Here is a 19,507-nt window from a genome sequence, read left to right as displayed (position 1 = left end):
ACATTGTGGTTATATGCTGTGTATTATGACACTAGGCCACAGAAAGCCCTACGTGCACAGGGCTTGAATGTGGTCTGATGCATTCAAATGCAAACAAGCGAAGGTGGTGCACCAACAGACAGGAAGCTTCATGCACAAAAAATACATGAAAGGAGGAAAGACTGGTGCTTTCCAGCAAATTAAATTAAATCTGAAGTTAAGACAGAGACATTATTAAGACCTCTCCAAAGGCTATTAATACTCCTCTTTAAACAGATTCATGTATTGCTAGGAAATATTAACAAAAAAATGAAAAAGATTATGTGCAGTGAAGGTTCACTTTAAATAGATCGCACAGGGTCTTCTGAATATCATGTTTCATATTAGGATGAAAAGATTAACTTTGAAATGATCAAAATATTTCTTTATGACTGTACCACTGCATTATTATTACATGCATATAAATTCTTTCTTTCTTTCTTTCTTTCTTTCTATTTTGCTAATGCATAATTACACTGCCTAAAATGTCATTCATTTTCAACAAAATAAAATTCAAGCTCCAGATAAATGCTGAGAAGCTTCAAATTACTTTACGAGAATTTGATTTCCACAGCAAACTTAACTTTAAATCAATAAAAGAGAGAGTTCAAATTTGCCCGCTTTACAGTGAGGTCCCTTGAATCTTTGGCACCCACTGACTAATTTGAAACTCTGGCAGCAGTCTGAGCTGAATGGACGACAGCCAAGATCCCCCACGGGACCTGAGTCCTGTCTATTGGCTCCTGGTGACTGATGCATTCTGATGCAAAAATCTTTAAACGCTTTAATGTGCATATGGACCACCTATGTTTTATTTATTTCTGTTTTCTACAGCTTAGTTGATGAATCCTCCACATTTTACTGTATGTAAAACTACAATGTCATCACTTTGAAATCTATTTCCATAAAATACATTTGCAACATGGCACACTATTTTGTCAGATTCACTAAGCTGGGTGTTAACTTATGTTTGAAATCCACTCTGCAATCTAGCTTTATAAGTGTGTGCACTTTTATTTCTTTTCTTTTTTTCCCAGAACATTTGTGTTCGGGGAACAACTTTGGAAAAGTCGTTAAATCTGGATTTTTCACTGTAACATGAAAAATATCAGAAATGACAGTACTAATTTTCATGTTCTAATTACTAATCCCACATGGGAAGTGAGTACTGATTCAATGTTATTTTGTGTACAGTATTCCATATCTCACATTATGCTCTTCTTAATCAGATCCAACAGTTATTAAAAACCCTTAAACAGTAGGAATAATCAAATGTGAAAGATCGAACATTTTTAATTAAAAGTAGTGTTACACTGAAATATAGACTCAGGCACAAGCATTTCTGTCTGTAAATTAGATAAGACAGAAACAGAATCATTTAGTCCAGCTTTAATTACTAATATCAAGGTACAGAGCCCAACTTCCTACTGTGTGCACTTTTCCTTGTGGACATGTCCTCTTTGCCTGATGTGAATTGTATGCTGCTCAAAATGGATTATACTTTTTAATCAGGCTCGTATCTTTGAGGACTATCAAGAAAAAGTTAATTGAAATTTCAGCCTCTTTTATGCTCTAATTAAGCTACTTTTTACTATGCATGCTGTACTAAACAGGTCATCTCCCACTTACATTCTCCCAAATGTATTTATTTCCACTATGGAAAATTTTATTTTTATGTATTGGATGGATGGATGGATGGATGGATGGATGGACTGTTTGGTGGAGCTAAAGTAACTGAATTATGATGATAAAATGAAAAAAAAGAAAGTTTTCTATCATGCTGACAACGCTGACATGTGGTGACATAACAGATGTACCACTTTGAGATCCCCCTTAAGGAGAGACTGGAGGCAGGACACAGAAGAACTGACAGAGGGTCTATGCCTGTGGCGGACTGAAGCCTGAGTAGGCGACCCCGCAGGGCTAATAGACGCTCAGGCCCCCAAGGGAAGTCATGTCCTCAAATAAAACATACAATAGATATACTGTAGTAGCTGATCAGACTTATTTCTACACTATGTCCACCTCTCCTGGAAGTATTTTGAATATTAGAATCACAGTTTTGAGTATACAAGAATTTAGATTTTATATTAAAAAGGGAAACTTTTATTATGTCATGCTTATGCAAAAGTAAAAAGGTGGTCGGTCATTTTATTATTTGTATATAAATATTTCTCAGTAAAATGGTAAAACATCAATCGACCCAGTCTGTCAGATATCACAAATGCATAACCCAAAGATCACTTTTGTGTTATTTTAGGAAATTGATAATGATTACTGTCTGGTTTGACTTATTTTCTAAATATAAAGGATTTCAGGTTTTTATACTGAGGTTTACGTGGACTTTTCTTGCTGTTTTGGCAACGTTGTGAATGTGAGGTCCCGTGTTTTGCCTAAAGTGCTCAAGGCAGATCTAAATTCAGGCAGGTTATAGGGAGCATCCAGATTTTTATTTTTATTCACTATTGATGCTCAAACCTTTCACCAGTGTGGATCATTCCACAAATTCACACTGCTTTATACCAAGGTTGTCTTCTACTCACCTTTTTACAGTTTTTCACTTGGACCTTGATAATATGTTTACATTAGGTTCTTAGGTTTTGCTCTGAGAACAATTTAAATGAATGATATCTTTGGAGTATATTTGCAGAAACAGTATACATCTTTCAATAATGTCCTCGCATATTTTAAAAAACAATAATAAACTGCAAAGCTTTGTAACATTTAAATGCATTAAATGCATATTTTACTAACATTTACTGTGGTTTTCAATCAGTTTCACACAAAATAATGCATTAACTAAATGTTTAAAAAATCTAAGTAGCATGAGAAGAGAATTAGTTTCACTAGTTTAGATAGTGAGACTAATAAGAGACTATTTAGAGCCAAGCGTTGTGGGGATACTTTTGCTTTATTAGTTTTTTCATCATTTATGTGCTCCTGTTCCCTTTGCTGTCATTTTCAAGCTTATTTTCCCTGACTCCAATGCTTCCATCTGTCTCTCCAAATCTGACCCGTATGGCCAGCGGTAAAGTGGTCCACAGAGTATATTCTTTATTTTCAAACCTTTTGTTTTTTGTTTTTCCCAAAACATTTAGTTCATCCAAGAAATGGTGTGGCAATATATGGTCTTTGTCTAGTAAAAACCGCTGATTTTAGCACTGGAAGTAGAAAGGGAGAGCTAATGTGCAGTTCAATAGCAGTAAATTACTAAAATTGATGCACATCAAAAGAATAGTGGGCATAGTCTATGATGACTTAAGAATATATTTGTTCCACTACTTTACTGAGTGACTCTGTTCAAAGAGACCTAAGATGTCATCCATATTCATACCAAACGCTGTTCCTATGTTTTATAACACTGATAAAAGATCAACAAAGTTACCCGAGCCTCAGCCCTCTCTCTGACTGTCCTTGTCTCTCTGAGCCAACCTCTGTTCAAAGTATTACCTTTTCCCAATCACACTATTATTAAACATTTTCATATAAACTTCTTTACTTTCTTATAAAGATTTTATCAACTGCCCTTGATAGAACAGGGACATTCTATTTGCCAGGCACACTTCTGAAAAGTAATCTAAAGTCTCTTTTTCTCTGCTCTGTTGTTTTAGCTTACCTAACAAAGAAAGGCATACACACTATAACCAATGACTACTTTTCATTTGGTTCAACCTATAAATATAGTGCATAATTGAGGTTTAATTTACACCAGTGCAGCACATTTAAGTAGGCAACAGTGGTAATACATTGGTAGTAACAGTACAGATATTCATATAGAACCATCGCAGGAAACATCATTCATGAATACAAGTAGTTAGACAAATACATAGCGATAACCACTCTTAGGGTGAGTAGGTGCCTCCCATGCTGGTTTATTGCATGGGAGGTTCGCAGTGAAAGGGCTAAATATACAGCTAAAAAAAGTGAACTGGGAGTCTTATAACGAGCAGAAACAAGCAACAATAGTGCTTGTTTTTAGGAAATGGCTACAGTGTGTAGAGATAGGTACCAAACTTCATTCATTTCTGGTAAGAATTCACTTTATTCTTTCTTTTCTTCAACTCTTCTGATCAGACAATTACCGTAAAAAACATTTTTAATCAGCAGTGCTCAAACATTTCAGCTTTTTGTTGAAACTGTGGTAGTTGTGAGGAGTGAGCATGGAGGATAAATGGAAAGCCATTATGTTATATATCCTGACACTATATAACACCTGGCAAAGCCTGAGGTAGTTTAATACACCACCAGGAATTGATAATCCCAAAAGGCACCAAATTAAAATTCCCAGATGATTAATCAAGCACCAGCTGCTGGTGTTGCTCAGGATGGTTGGCATTACTACTATTTTGGGTAGACATTATTTAATTCTGTACTTTCTAATGTTCTGAAGAGTCTTATTATCTAAAATAAGTCCTTGTCATCTTTTGCTTTCCACAGCGCTCACATGACAGACACAAATTTCCCAAAGTTTTATCTCACAGTAAGCCTGTAGGGCATATTTTAGTTCAAGTTAGATAAAAACTGTTAAAATGTTTTTTTTTTTTTTTTTTTTTTTTTTTACATTTAAAGGGATATTACCAGTAGTGATTTAGTGAAATTTTTGCCTTTGAGTCTCCCCGCCCTAAAAAGAAAGGTTTGTCTATCTCTCTTTTCCTGTGAGCCGTTTTTCATTTCAAAATAAGAGAAAACAAACCTAGCATTTTGCATTTGTTTCCGTGGATGATGGGAGCTTAAACCTTGCAATCAAACATCCCCTCCCCCACCTTAAAGCTTTTTTTTTTTAAACTTAGATAAACAGCTCTGTTCCACTCTGAGATGTACAGCTATCGCTCAAGTCTTATAAGGGACGACGATGTGCTGATTGATACCCATATCACTCAGATGAGGAGTGGAAGAAAATAACCACAAAAAAAATAATAAAGTAATTTGAAACCATAAAATCAGTGCTTTTTTGAATCCTAAGAGACAAATGATCCACACTGGGAAAACAGCAAATCTCTTTTTGCTGTATTTCTGTTAAGCAAGATTCCTTGGTGCTTTTTTTCTACTTCTCATGATCTAAACTGTCTAGTCACAAAAATCCGGCTTGCAGTAAGAGGTCTGCTGAAAACCCTGTAGTGGGCGAATTACAAAGGACAAAATTTATGTCACACAGCTTTTGCGGTTGAGTAGAGAATATATCAGACCAGGAGGTTTGGCATGGCCACAATAATATTAAAACAAACCAACCTTATTTGTTTTATAATCATGTTCATTTTGATTTTACTTCTAAATGAAACCTTAAATTTTGGGATCTCGGGCAAGCATTTTGCAAGTTGGGATGATTTTAGTTGAGTGGGACAAATGAAGAGAAGAGTGGAGAACAGTGAGAATTGATTCATAAAAAGTGGGTAAAGCCTTTTAGAGCAAATAAAGAGGCTGGTCCAAAGTTTTAAAGATTACCAACAAATGTCAATGCTGTTTGTTTTTACATTTTAAGTCCTGTAAATTAACACCGATCAGTTTTTAATACAATAAACATATTGAGAAGACAGAGTGTGTTTAAAGTTACCCCCCTTGTTATTTTTGAATGTGACTCAATAAATCAGTCATATAGGTCACATAAAAATAAGGATGGTGAAGACCATCTTTTCACAATCTAAAGATTAAGCGAATTTTTGATTTCCACCACAAAAATATTAACATTATTAAGCATTCTAGAAAAGTGTAATGTGTAAGTGTTGTTTAAATTGGTGGCGTCAAATTCTAAGCCTTAGGGGCTAGTGTCCTGCACCAAGACAGCTGATTAAAATGGCTGAACGACTTCCTTAAATTCTGCAGAGACCAGGAATGACCCATTTTTTTGAATCAGGTGCATCCAAGCAGGGAAGCATCTAAAACATGCAGAACGCTGCCCTTGAAGGACTGGATTAACTAAGTAAGTATTAAATTTTGTTTTTTTTGTGTCCTGACTTTCTATACATGATCTAATTATTTAGTTTTCTCTTGTTGCACTTTCCCACTCCACCATTTTACCTCATTTGTGAGCTCTCTGAGTAGTGTGCTGGATGAAAATGTTCTTGAATTGCAGCCTTAAAACATTCTCTGGAAATCTCTTTGCTGAAATTGCTACACGGGAGATACTATCATTATTTATCAGCTGCAAATTACAGACCAAAAGCTTGAGCAGTGCAGGCGTTGGTTGTTGACCAGAACTCTTGAATTTCATAGCCTGTAACTAAATTTTAGATAAGGGGAAAAGCCATGTAAAAGAGATTTAGGCAGGCTTGTATTTAGTGGCAATGAATATTGAAAGAAATATAGTTAGCCTAGAAGGAATACTTTAACACCTGCTTGATTTTGCTGCTTAAATAAGGAATAGTGAAACATAGGTAATCTGCAGACAGGTGTAAAGCTTTTAGGTAAAGCTGTGTTCTGTGAGGAGCAGATAGCTCCTCATTTATACCATTTAATATATATTATTTATATATTAAATTGCACAGACTATGATTCGAAAATAACAATAACAAAATGCATTCATACAAATTCCAGTCACTACAATGTTTTTCATAGACATAAGGACACTATTAGGCAAACAAAGATGTAAGGATAAGAAAAAAATATAAATAAAATATGTCTGGATTATATAACATTTAAAAAATGTTTTAAATAAAAAGCAAACTCCTGCCAATCACATCCACATGCTTGTCTCTTCACCTCAGGGACAAGAAACCATGATGCCTTTTTGAATTATGTTCCATTTGTTTGGTAACATTTTTGCAATTTGCAGAGTTTAGGCACAAACTTCTGCTTTGGGGTTTTGGGTCTGTGATCTCATAATTTTGATCATCTGATAAGCAGCCTATTTTAGTACTCTAATTGTTTTGTCTCTTGTTCCTGTTTTTGCATTTTGAAGTTGCTTACAACCTGGTTACGATCAACCAGTGCAAAAAAATTGACTTTTTTATGAATAAACTTAATGCTCCACCTTATTCTGTTCCCCCCTTTTGTTTGAACCAAGTCTCAAAAGACTGTGCCTACATGTGTTCATTGTGCATAACTTCACACAAACTCCAAGTGGTCTCAATAAAGTGAGAAAGCATAATTGGCATATAGACTTTACACATAATCTCCATTTTTACTTGAGGAATAACACCTTACAGGCCTGACAATCTGGCACCCCAGATCCTTCCTATCTCTGTGCTCTGGTCTCCCAGTGGGTGATCACCATTCTGTGCCGATTCGGCCTGAAAGGCAGCACTGTGTAATGAGCAAATGAGGGCCTGGGTGAAGAAACAACAGGTGGGGTGTCAGATGATACTCTGCAGCTGGTGATGGGCTATTTCTATTGCCAGCTGTCGATCTTGAAGATAATAATACTCAAAAAAGGGAGGTTTGTAGAAATGCTGCCAAGACAATTGGATAATGAGATGGAGTCACAATTTGTTCACATGTCTTGCTGTTGTTCACATTCATCAGGTACCAGCATGACAGTTTTTAAGATTAATAATGATGTTTTTCTGTAAGCTCCATGAAATCTGGCAAGAAATGACTTTCAGTTCATGTGGATCATGAACTTTAGTGTTAACCAAGAATCTTCTCAAAACCTGTAACTGGAAAAAAAAACGGATGTTTCGGTACACCAAAAAGATAATTTACTTTGAGTTTCGTTTATACACTTTCTACAACTTTACTCGGCAGAATACTTAACTGTGCATGCTGTAAAAAATGCTGTTTGTCACAGTTTAATGTGTCTGATCAAAGTCACCATGTAAAGCACAATAAAACATCTCAGGTTTTATTGAAATGACTGTAATTTGTTTGAGTAATTTGCTTCATCATGACTACTAAAGCTCACGTTAGTGTCAATGAACACTAAGTCAAGTATTCAGTAGTTCTCTCCAGAAACGAGTGTTATGGTACATGATGCCCTGCTAATGGTGTGAAAACTGGCACATTTTTATAAGTAGTTGCTAGTATGTTTGCTCCAAGTTTGGAAGCAGTTTCTATGGTAACAATATTCTATCTTCACTTGCTTGCTGATAATTTGCAGATTTAACCATTATTTCTTTTTGTAACAATCATTAACTCTAAATGCTTGTTTTACAGACTCACATGTTGTAATTAGTTGTGTTACGTATTGTAACTCAAAATCTAAAGCTCACCGGCACGCACTGTTCTGGTGTACTGATGCATTAGAGTCGTTGAGGCATTTTGCACACTCAAAAGCTATTAAAATATATTTCCCTCAGAGTAATTTCTGAAAGAAATTACCTTTGAACCCAACACTAAGAGAAGCAAGCTCACATAAAGGCTGCAAAGGCTTGACATATGGCTGTTGAGATTACTGATGAGTCACACTGTTATTTACAAAATGCCCCTCTGAGCTGGCTTTTAAAGTTCCAATCTTTTAAGATTTGGTGCAGAGTGACTTTGTGATTCCTCTCTGTCTGATATATTAAGTCTCTGATCCCCATTTTAAAAGTTCAGTTCAGGCTCAGATGGAACAGGTTTAATAATGTTTGTCCAACAATAACAGAAGAGTTACATTTGTGGAACTTAAATATAGATACGTTTCAGTCTTTTGGTGTAGCTGTTTTCAAGATGAAGGCAGAGAAACCAAACTACTGGTAAAACAAATGGTTGAATTGTTGTGGGACAATAAATAATTGGTCAACAGTCGAGAGATTTAACTTGCAAGGAATAAAAAATGTCAGTTTTATACTTTTTTTAAATTGAAAAATAAATTTTAAAATCACATCAAGTGAAAATATCAAATTACAAAGCATTGTCTTTACACTAAATATACATGACAAGTTTCAGCAGCTTGAGTTACCTTGAAGTGCTAAATTGAAGAATTTCAAAGTAGTTTTCTTTGCATTCAAAAACTCACTGAATGAGAGTTTCCAAATAAAAACTGAAAAAAACATTAATCGAATGAAAAAGCTAATAACAAAGATTACGATTCAACACATGATACTGAGTGCCGAGGAAGCTATAAACTCCTGTGTGAAGCCAATGAAAGAGAAATGTTACAATTAAGGCTTTATATTTATTGACACCATTTAACAGGTTAATTTTCTCAAGTGCAGCATTAGATCATAACTAAACAAAGACCAGAGTATCTCAGCATTTACAGGAAGGAGAGACCATGGATTGATTACTATGGATCAAATCATGGCACCCACAATGTTCCTGTTTGATGAAAAGCAGTCTGTGTAGCGCATGGAAGCAGCATCATTCATTGAGCTTCTGTCATTTTCAATGGCTGCTGGTTTAAAATTTTGTAATTGGTAGGAAACTACAAACAACTCATTCATGCTGCATTACCAATCAGCGATCTAATCAGCTGATTTCTGTTTAACTTGTCACTGCACTGAAGGTATGGCTGCAAAACAGAATGGGAAGTGGATTTGGTGTAAACATGCTTTATTGTGGGACCAATTAGTCTTGTTTAATAAGTATTTTTATTGCATTTTTTCCGTACTTATAATAAATAGCCATTGATCATTAAAGTCACGGTTGAAAATGTGGTGCAAAACATGTATATTGTTTTCAAGATGTTCGTTAACATTTAATTTAATTTAAACGGATCTATGAAACAATGTTTTCTCTCAATCTATTCAGCTTCACCCAACAAATGACTTATACTTTGTACATTTATAACCAGTGGCGCGTTTCATTCTCAGTGTGTTTAATTTAAGTCATGGAAACCTTTTTCTAGGTTCGGTTTGATTGAGCAGGCAAAATGCATGTCTTTTCAAGCTCAAGTGTGCTCAAAAACAAAACAGCTCGACCGCATAGAAAAATAGCCCCTCTGTCCTTGTAAGAGCAGCTGATGATAATTTATGCAGAGAATCCCATCAAAGATGTTTATCCTTTCCATCATAAAGCTGCAGTATAGATATGCCTTTATCCCATACCATTCTCTTTACAGTTTCTGACTAACCTAAACAGACTAATTATCACATCATCTATTTTCAGTCTGAGAAGCCTTAGAATAAAGTCACATGATCACCTTTGTAAAAAGAAAAAACAAATAGACATATCAATTGCTGCATTTGGAATCTAAATAAAAACAATAATGATAGCTTGTAATGTAGCTCATAACTACAATTACTCTTTGATTGGCAAAGTATTCTGGCTGCACTGAAAGCTGATGTTTAATAGACCTGTAATTTTATTTAGTCAAAACTGCACTCAAAAGTTGACATGGCAGGATGTAGAACAATAGTTTTAGAAAATGCATCTTGCTTCAAATATGTGAGGCCTGCAGTTTATGTTAGTTTACCAAAGGTGGGAACAAATACAAATTTATTTGTTTCAGATATGTGAAAATTATATCAATGGTGACCAGTGTTGGACACAAAACATTATGAGGAATGGAGAGCCTCCTCATAAATCAAATTAAATATCAAAACTAAATGGAAAAGCATAAATATTATTTCAATCCTGTAAGACTCACAAATGGAAAACACAAAGAAAGGCTATTAGAAGTTTATTTTTTATATACATTTCTTTGGCGCTCAGACCCCGGGGGAAGACCTGAACGCTGCGAATGATGAGGGCTTGAATTAGTTTTTTTAGTATTAAATTAGAGATGTCTTCCCCCCGGGAGCCGACTGGTGGTGGAGTGGAGGCCTGAAGGATCGGGTTGTTGCGAGTCCAGAAGGAGGAGATGGCGAGGAGGTGGGTCAAAGCTCAGCGGAAGAGCGAGAGAATCTTGCCGATGAGGATCTTTAAAGTGAAGCCTTGGAGATGATTGGCTGAAGAGAAGGTGCAGACTTGACGCTGATTGGATGGGCGGAGACGCATGGAGGAGCCATTGGACCGGCTTAGGTAGGAGGGAGTCTTCCAGATTGAATTTTCATCAAAACTTCATTAGTTGATGCTGTTTGCGTAAGCATTGTTTAACAGACTAGCAATGCTGGTATATTTAGCCAATAGTTGGGGTCTCTTAACTCTTGCAAAAAATAGCCATATTATGGATAATTGTATTATCATGTTGGGGTATGGAGTGTAAAGACATAATGGATTAATATAGATTTAGGGATTGTTTTATATTTAAAAACTGTTTTACAATGCTAATTATGTAATTTGGACCACATTATGACCCTTGCCCCGCTTTCTTAGAGGTTACAAAAATACAGAATCTTATATATTGTGCTATACTACATTTCAACCTGGAAAGACTCATAAAGAGAAGACAGGGATGCAATTAGAAAATTTTATTAGTGAATGTTTATTTCTTTGGCGCTCGGACCCCAGTGGAAGACGTGAATGCTGAGGATGACATGCGCTTAAATGAACATCTTAGGGTTAGATTTAGAGATGTCTTCCCCCATGGAATACGATCCTGGTGGTGGAGTGGAGGCCTGAGGAGATTTAGAAAGAGTTTGGAAGCCAAATGGTGGAGATAGGGTGGAGGAGGGTCAAAGTTCAGCTGCAGAACGGAGGGTTCCATGGATAAAGATCTTTTAAAATGAAGCCTTGAAGGATGATTGGCCGGGGAGAAATGCAGACTTGACGCTGATTGGTGGAGCAGAGCCGCATGGAGGAGTAATTAGACAAAGCTGGAGGTGATGGTGAGTCTTCCTTGTTGAATTTTCGTTTAAACTCCATGACTGAGATGTGGAGTATAGAGATAAAAAGGACACAATGCTTCTAATAAAGCTTGTTCTTCCTTTTTTGTATTATTTTTTTTATTTTATTCAGGCCATATTATATTACCCTTGATCTTTTTAAAATAAGGAAAATTACACATTGTGCTTTACTTCACGGGGTTGTCTTCTAATAATGTAAGCTATACATTTTGTAGGTGGGAGAGTTATTACATGTCTGTGCTTTGTGTGCTGATGGTGGTTAGAGGGCCCGGTGGTGCCGATTGTATGACAGCCCCATGTCCGTCCGTCTGCTCCAGCTGTGGCTACAATGTAGCTTACCCCTGTCAGTGTATGAATATGTGCGTAAATGGGTGGATGACTGATTGTTGTGTAAAGCACTTTGGAGTCCTCACACCTCTTTTTACTGTCTAAAATTAAATCAAAATTAAATTTTCCTGTTTTATGCCAGTTAGTATTATCAAAATTATGTATATAGCCAGAATAATGAACAAAAGGATTTTTTTAGATTATTTTAATTAATGATTTTCTTCAAAAACCAGAATTTAACATACACTAAGAGCCCACATGATGATATCATGGCCTTCTAAACTTATGATTAATTCAAAACTATTTCAGTTAATTGGAGGCTCACCTGTGGCTGTATTTCAAGGCAACATCTCAAACATAATGCTTCCTTTTGTGACACCATAGGAAAATCAAAATATAATTAATAAAATAATATTAATTTGTTCAAACAAGTATACACAAGTATAAACAGCATGGGAGAGTCCAGCTATCATATCTTTCAGGGAGGTTCTCTGTCTCAGAGATGAACAAGTTTCAGTGCAAAACAGAACAAGAGCAAAAGACCTGTGTTATTATCCATAGAAACAAGTCCTGTACCATTAGTCAAAAAGCCACTTACAGTTTGCAAATACACATAGGGACAAAAACTTTAATTTTTGGAGGCATGCCCTAAAGTTGAAATATTTGGCCATAATGTCTATCGTTACATTTGGTGGAAAAAGGTGGAAACCAGCAAGACAAAGAATGTCATTAGCCCATGTGAGGGGGAAGCATTTTGTTGTGCGGGTGTTTTGCTGCTAAAACTTACAAAATCACATTCACCCTAAGCATATCACCAAATTAGTTACAATGTGGTTTAAGGACAGGATAGTCAGTGTTTTGAAGTGGCCATCACAAAGGCTTGTTCTCAATTACACAGAAACTTTAAGGGCAGAACTGAAAAGGTGGCCATCAAACCTGATTCAGTTGCACCTGTTCTTTTAGGAGGAATGGGCAAAACATTTCAGCAAACAATTGTGAGAAGCTTGGGGAAGGATATCCATTGAGTTTGACCCAACTCATATAGTTTAAAACACAATGCTACTAGATGTTATGAATATGTATGTAAACATCTGATTTAAAAAAAGGAACAGATTCTCAAAAACCAACCTTCCTCAATATTCTGACTTTTAGCAAATAATTTTGTTAACCCTAACTAACCTAAAACAGAGAAAGGTTCAAATACTGTTTAATTTCAGGCTGTGAGAAAAAAAAGGCTGTGTCTTTTTATGCAATGTATGTAAATATCTTGCAACATACACCACAAAGTCACAATTTATCAGTTTTCTCTCTGTTCCCAATAATCTAAAAATTGCTCTCTGTTAAAATTTTTATGCTATTCTTTCAGGTTTCCCAGCCTGTCTCTTACGTTTTATTAACAATAAAAAGGTAACACATCATAAAACTCGTTCTGCTGTGTTTATTAGCACATACATAATCTGTCGCTACAAAAATTATTCAGTGATAGTGATTATCCCCAAACAGTTAATACAGTGTAACCCAAAGTAAGGTTTTGACAGGATTTTCACAGGCCAGCTGTATTGGGGTCTCATCTAGAAGATATTCATCAAGCAATGCAGGTGCCTGAAGATGCACTGCCATGCAACTCAGCGCCTAATTATTTTGCAAAAAGATGGGAAATAAGAGGCAGAGCAGCATTCAGTATGCCTCATTCTGCCATTTCATGATGTTTGTTTACTAAAGGGTTTTGTGCATCATAAGGCAACCAGCAGGTGGCTGAGGAAACCACACGAATGTCTCTGGCATTCTGTGGTGGATTCATTTTTGTTCAATTCGAAATGAATGATGACTGATTCACACCCCAGAGTGAAACTTCACATTTCCAACATGTATCCCCACAATTTGTCGGTGTTACAGTATGCTGTTTGTTTTCTCATGTGCACAATACATATTAAGTCTTTAGTGATCAGTTTTTAAAATATAATAAGCCCTGTATTATATTCGTTTATTTTTTTTCCCAAAAGATGTAAGCAAAAAGGTTGTAGGTAATAAAAGAAATGAATTTGCTAAGAGATAATAGCTGCACCTGCCATGTTTCTTTTCACGTGAGATAAGCTTGGAATTTAAAAAGCCATTTCTGCCACTTTTAGTTAACAACTCTGGGAAAATTTAAATACATATTTTCCCCAAATAGAACTAAACTACAGGTATGTAAATACTCTGAGCTGTTACTCATAAGATGGCAATTCAAGGTGTTTGCTAATGGTTTTTGCAAGAGTTGAAGAAGATACCATCTCAGAAACAGCACATCTTTGTTTTGCATTGTCTAAAAGAAAATGTTTCGGAGGGTGGTTGCATTGGGGGGAGGCAGTGTTTTTGTTTTTTTTTTCTCTTTTCAGCGTTATCTGCTCATTGCAGCCTTTGTTGGACCTTGGAAATCCTCAGCAAATAGTTCATCTTTCCAGAACACTAAATTACTTTTTGTAACACTTTCTTTTAATGCCAATTGTCCCGAAGCAAAACTCAGAGGACTTCTCTTATAGGCTTGCTCTTTACTCTGAACATCTCTAAACAAATAGTGCCACAGGAAACACTGGACTAAAGAAGTTAAGAAACAAATATTCAAATCACAATTTTTCATGTAATATTTCCTATCTTATATATTTAGATAGGCATAAGTGGCTGATAGAAATCTACAGTATAAGACCTGTTCACAATGGAGGTAAAAGATAGACTTGTTTACAGCTAACATTTGATAAAATTACTCAAAACACTTTCATCCTTTGGGTCTCAGCAAACATAAATCTGTCTTTATTTTGACCACTCAGTAATGTAATTTTGAAGCAATCAGAGTATGATAATTCAGTCCTGATGTGTCCTCAAAATAACAATCATCTGACTCATTACTGACACCAGTAAGATCAAATTAAAAGGAACAACAGCTGATTATACGCTTGCATTGCTTCCAGTGATGTGTGTGTGGTATAATGTTACTTGATTTCTGCATATTAAAGGCTAACTCTGTCAAAAGCAATGAAAACTTACACTGCTTAGATTAGATTTTTTTACAGATTGACAGAATGATTAACAGTGACTGACAAAACACACACCATAAATTGTGGCAACATTCTTAAGATCTTTATTTCAAAATGGCTGATCATTGTGATAAAATATAACCTACAGTGCCTCTTAAATGCATTCATTCCCCTTAAACCTTTTCACATTGTGACATATTACAACCCCAAAGTTCAATGAATATATATATACGTTTATTTTTATGTGACATGTTAACATAAAGTATCACATAATTGCACAACAGTAAGGCAGTATCATATGATTTCATTTTTTTTCTAATAAAAATCTGAAAAGATTTGAGATTTTCTGTCCATTTGTATTCAGCCCCCCTGCATCATTACTTTATAGAACCACATTCTGCACAGTTACAGCTGTAAGTCTTCTACGTTACGTCTCTACTATCTTTGAACATCTAGAAACATGCTGCCTTGAACAAGTTCATGTTCAGCCAGAATGGAAAAGCATCTGTGAACATACATTTAGGGAGTTTTGCAAGAGTTTCTTGGATTTAGGCATGTACTTTGACTGGACAATGCTAACATATGTTTTGTCTTTTTTGCGAATGTTTTGGTATAACCTGTTCAGTTGTAATCCCTGCTGCATATTTAGGGTTATTGTTCTTCTAAAGAGGAAACTACACCACTGTCTGAGGTCTTTTGCAGCCTCATGCAGGTTTTCTGTGAGGATTGCCCTATATTTAGTTACAACCATCTTCCCCTCATCTCTGATAGCATTCCTGTCCCTGCTAAATAAAATGATTCCCCAAGCATAATGCTGCCACTATGGTGATGGGGATCTCAGGGTAATGTGCAGTGTTTTCAACCACAACTATTGTTTTTCATGTAGCACAAAAAGTTCAATTCTCTCCTCATTTTACTAGAGCACTTTGACAATCCTAAGCATGTCCCTTACATGGCTTGTGGTAAACTTAAAATGGGACTTCTCATGGCTCTCCTTCATCAATAGCTTTTTTCTTTTCACTCTTTTATAAAGGTCAGATTTGTGGACTGTGCACCACTAATAGTTGTCCTGGGGACAGAGTCTCCCAACTGAACATTGGATCTCCACAGCTCCTCCAGAGTTACAACTGGACTCATGGCTGCTACTTTACATAATGCCCTACTTGTATTAACATTAACCATCCATTTTCAGATGATAGAAAGAACATTACTCCATGACATTTTCATGCAGGGACATTTCTTTATTTTATTACCTAACTCTGCTTAAAACTTTATTTGTGACCTGTCCTGTGTGTGTTCCTTGATATTCATGATTCTGTGGGTTTACTAATGTTCTCTGATATAGTTCTGAGGCCCTCACAGAACAGATGTATTTAAACTGATATTGAATTACACACATTTAGACTCTATTTCTTAATTAGGAAAGTTGAGAAGGCAAGTGGTTGCACTAGAGTTTATTTTTACATATCAGAATAGTGGGGGATTGATATAAATGCCAGCCCCATTTGAGATTTTGTTTTGTAAAACATTATGAAAACAATGTAATATTTTCCTTGCTCTTTACAAAAAACACGTCACTTTTTGTTGGTCTAACGCAAAAAATCCAAAGCATTGACATTTGGGGTTGTAATATAAAAAAGGTTTAAGGAGATAATGCCAGCACTAAATTCTGTTTAGCTTCAGTGAAAATTAAATGTTGCTTCTTTAATTCATTATCTACAAATAAACAGTTTGTCATTTTCATTTGTTTTCCTCCTCTGGGTTATGGCATGATACTGTATGTCCTTTTATCATAAACCTCATTATTCTTTTTAGCAAAACAGCTGAGAGTCACATATGACACTCGCAAATGAGGTGGCAGATCTGCTCTTGTAAAATGGCACACAGTATTCACAGCACAATAAGTATTAATGGTCGTCAAGAACTGTGCCACTGAATTAGAACATGCTGTTGTACCATATGTTTCACAGCTTTGTCTACAAACCCTGCTTGGTCCCATTGATTACAGTTTTGCACGCTGTTAACCAAACAACCAGTGCGTCGTGGATTTATTTTGGCCTTGATAACTTCTCTATAATCCAACACTAGTGTTATTATAGAATTAATAAATTAAATATATATTATGTTTCAGTTTTATTTGGCCAAGTATATAGCAGAAGATCAGAACTGGCAAGAAAAGAGAAAAATACGCATACATGAATAGCCCATTGATAAATTTAATGCATATGTTCAAGTTACAAAGCTAGTTTTTATTCAGAAAAACTATCAACTTGTATCTAACCTGGAGCCATCAATCCATGTGTAGATTTGTGGAAAACTGTAATGCACACTGCCATTTCCATTTAGAAAGGTTAGTCACATTTCCAAACCACTGTCCCCCACCCCCTGCAGGATATCTGTCTCTCTCAAATAGCAATTTATCGAACAGGGCAGCCTCGTCTTTTCTGCTTCTCATGGTCATGAGCCTCCGTAATTCTCTCTCAGTATCCTCAGCACGATCTCGTTCTCTCTCCTTCACAAAGAGCCGAGCCAAGGCAGCTTGCATACAAAACAGCTGACTCAATCATCCAGCTGTATAATCAAGATAAGGGAGACGGGGGCAGGAAAAGGGAGATGTAGAAGGCAAATATGGGAGACAGCAAAACGGAGATGTTTTGGAACTATCACAACTCTCAACATCAAAAGTTGGAAGATTCATTCTGCTTGTAAAGCTAAACACAGGTGAATCATTTGCACAAAAAAATAATTACTGGAACAAGAAAATCATTGCCAATTTCAGTGCCAAATAAATCTTAAAATACACTCTAGAATTTTAAACACCACTAATACATATTAAGAATCAGCTAAGAAAGAAATGGAATGTAGACCTGTGTAACAACAGGTCTACATTACAGTACATCTGCCATTCTACAACCTACTTATCCCCCTCTGACTTCCACCAGTAGGTCTTTATTTGTTCAAAAGTCTCCCCAACAGTCTAAACATCTGTAAAGATCAATTATATGCTAACTTACAAAAACACAAGTCACTCCATATGAAGACCTGGGCTGCTAAAATTAAGCGACACGTCCAGGATGCAACATTTAATACGCTATCTTCAGACAGATGACACACACGCAGCAAAATCCTCAGCTAATCTGAATGAGACTGCACATAGTAACTATAGGAGAAGGACAGCAGTACTGCATAGCATTGCATGACACACTTTGATCGATTAAAATTTGCTTTTTAAAGTTGCATTGACTTTTCATGATTGTGTCAAATTTACGTGCAGATTCGTGATGCAGGCTGTCATTTTGTATGTGCGTTGTTAAGATGTGAGTGGGCCCAGCAAAATAGCAACCTTAATATGTCCTAAATAGTGTTTTGAGAAAAAGTTAGAAAAACAGCTCACATTAATTGGTATTCGTTTATTTCCATGAATCTAATAAATAAAGTTAATAAAGTAAATAAAATAACGCGACCAGGAGCTGTCCGCGGTGCTGAAGCGGCTGAAGCAGGAGGTTTACATCTTCTAAGTAAACGCTATGCTTAACTGGACTTGAAAAACAAATACACACCTTATACGGTTTAAAAAGAATTATAATTTGCTTAATGAAAAATAAATAAAAGTAAAGATTAGTGGCACGACGGCGCGATAAAGTATTCCCCGTGCTTCGGTTCCATTTATCTGACATCAGGGCTCACAGCTCTCAGTCAAACTATTGCAAAATCCACCGGCTTTAGCAGACTGGAGCTCAAGTTGAACTATTAATTGTTAAATGAGGTATGCATGACTAACTTGTTACACACGCTGACCCAACACTCAAACCATTTCAGCCGCGCTAGTATTCAGATGTACCGCTAAGAATATGTGGATGCAAAACACGTGAAGCAGATCATAACAAAGTCCGCGACATTAAAGTTAGGTATAAAAATGCAGCTTACCTGCTGAACGATAGCAGAGCAGGAACCTTCGTCCCGATACTAAGCGGAGGGCTTACTGTATCTCACCACGAACATAACACATTTTCAAACAGAGTGGAGAAATGTATGGCGTTAAAGAATAAAATGAATGATTTAAAATAAATAATAAAAACAAGGTCCAGATTTTCTGTTTTCGGCTTTGAGGACGACTCAGTAGCGACTGCCTGCGTGAAGCGAGTCTCAGAGATCCATTAAGCGGAGACGGATTTAATTCAGTACTGAGCTCCTCTCGTCGTTCGCCTTCATGTTATTCTGAAGAGACCCGGAGCCCTGCTTGGGTCTTTCTACTACACAGAGGGCTGACACCGGCGTTTAACCACTGTCACGGGGAGGCGTGTAGGTAGGCAGATATTACAGTATCAGTTGGGGAAACATCGAGGAATAGATGCGAGGGGAGGGTGAGCGCATGTTGATCCTTCAGACTGGCAGAGGCAAAGTTTAAATCTCATAATAAGATTGTTTGTCACCGCGAGGCTATAAATGGTTGCTGGTTGAAGACGGATGCCGGGAGGGTTACAGCAGCAGCCCCTGCAGCCAACTTGGAAATAAAGACGTATAAACGTATAACGTAATAAACTCACGTTTGGTTAAAGAAAAAAA

At 36.3% G+C, this 19,507-nt stretch overlaps 1 protein-coding gene across 1 annotated transcript in view; it reads right to left on the bottom strand.

Annotated features, from left to right (window-relative positions):
- Window positions 1-18,998, bottom strand: part of LOC124862330 (protein ELFN1-like) — an 89,621-nt gene extending 70,623 nt beyond the window's left edge. Inside the window, exon 1 of the mRNA XM_047356177.1 lies at window positions 18,869-18,998. The gene's annotated coding sequence lies outside the window, so the exon portion shown is untranslated. The remainder of the gene's footprint in view (window positions 1-18,868) is intronic.
- Window positions 18,999-19,507: the final 509 nt, after the last annotated feature.

This window comes from Girardinichthys multiradiatus, chromosome X, assembly GCF_021462225.1.
Source record: "Girardinichthys multiradiatus isolate DD_20200921_A chromosome X, DD_fGirMul_XY1, whole genome shotgun sequence".
NCBI classification, from domain to species: domain Eukaryota; kingdom Metazoa; phylum Chordata; class Actinopteri; order Cyprinodontiformes; family Goodeidae; genus Girardinichthys; species Girardinichthys multiradiatus.
Note: the sequence above shows the minus strand (reverse complement) of the source record. Positions and strands in the feature narration are given on the sequence as shown.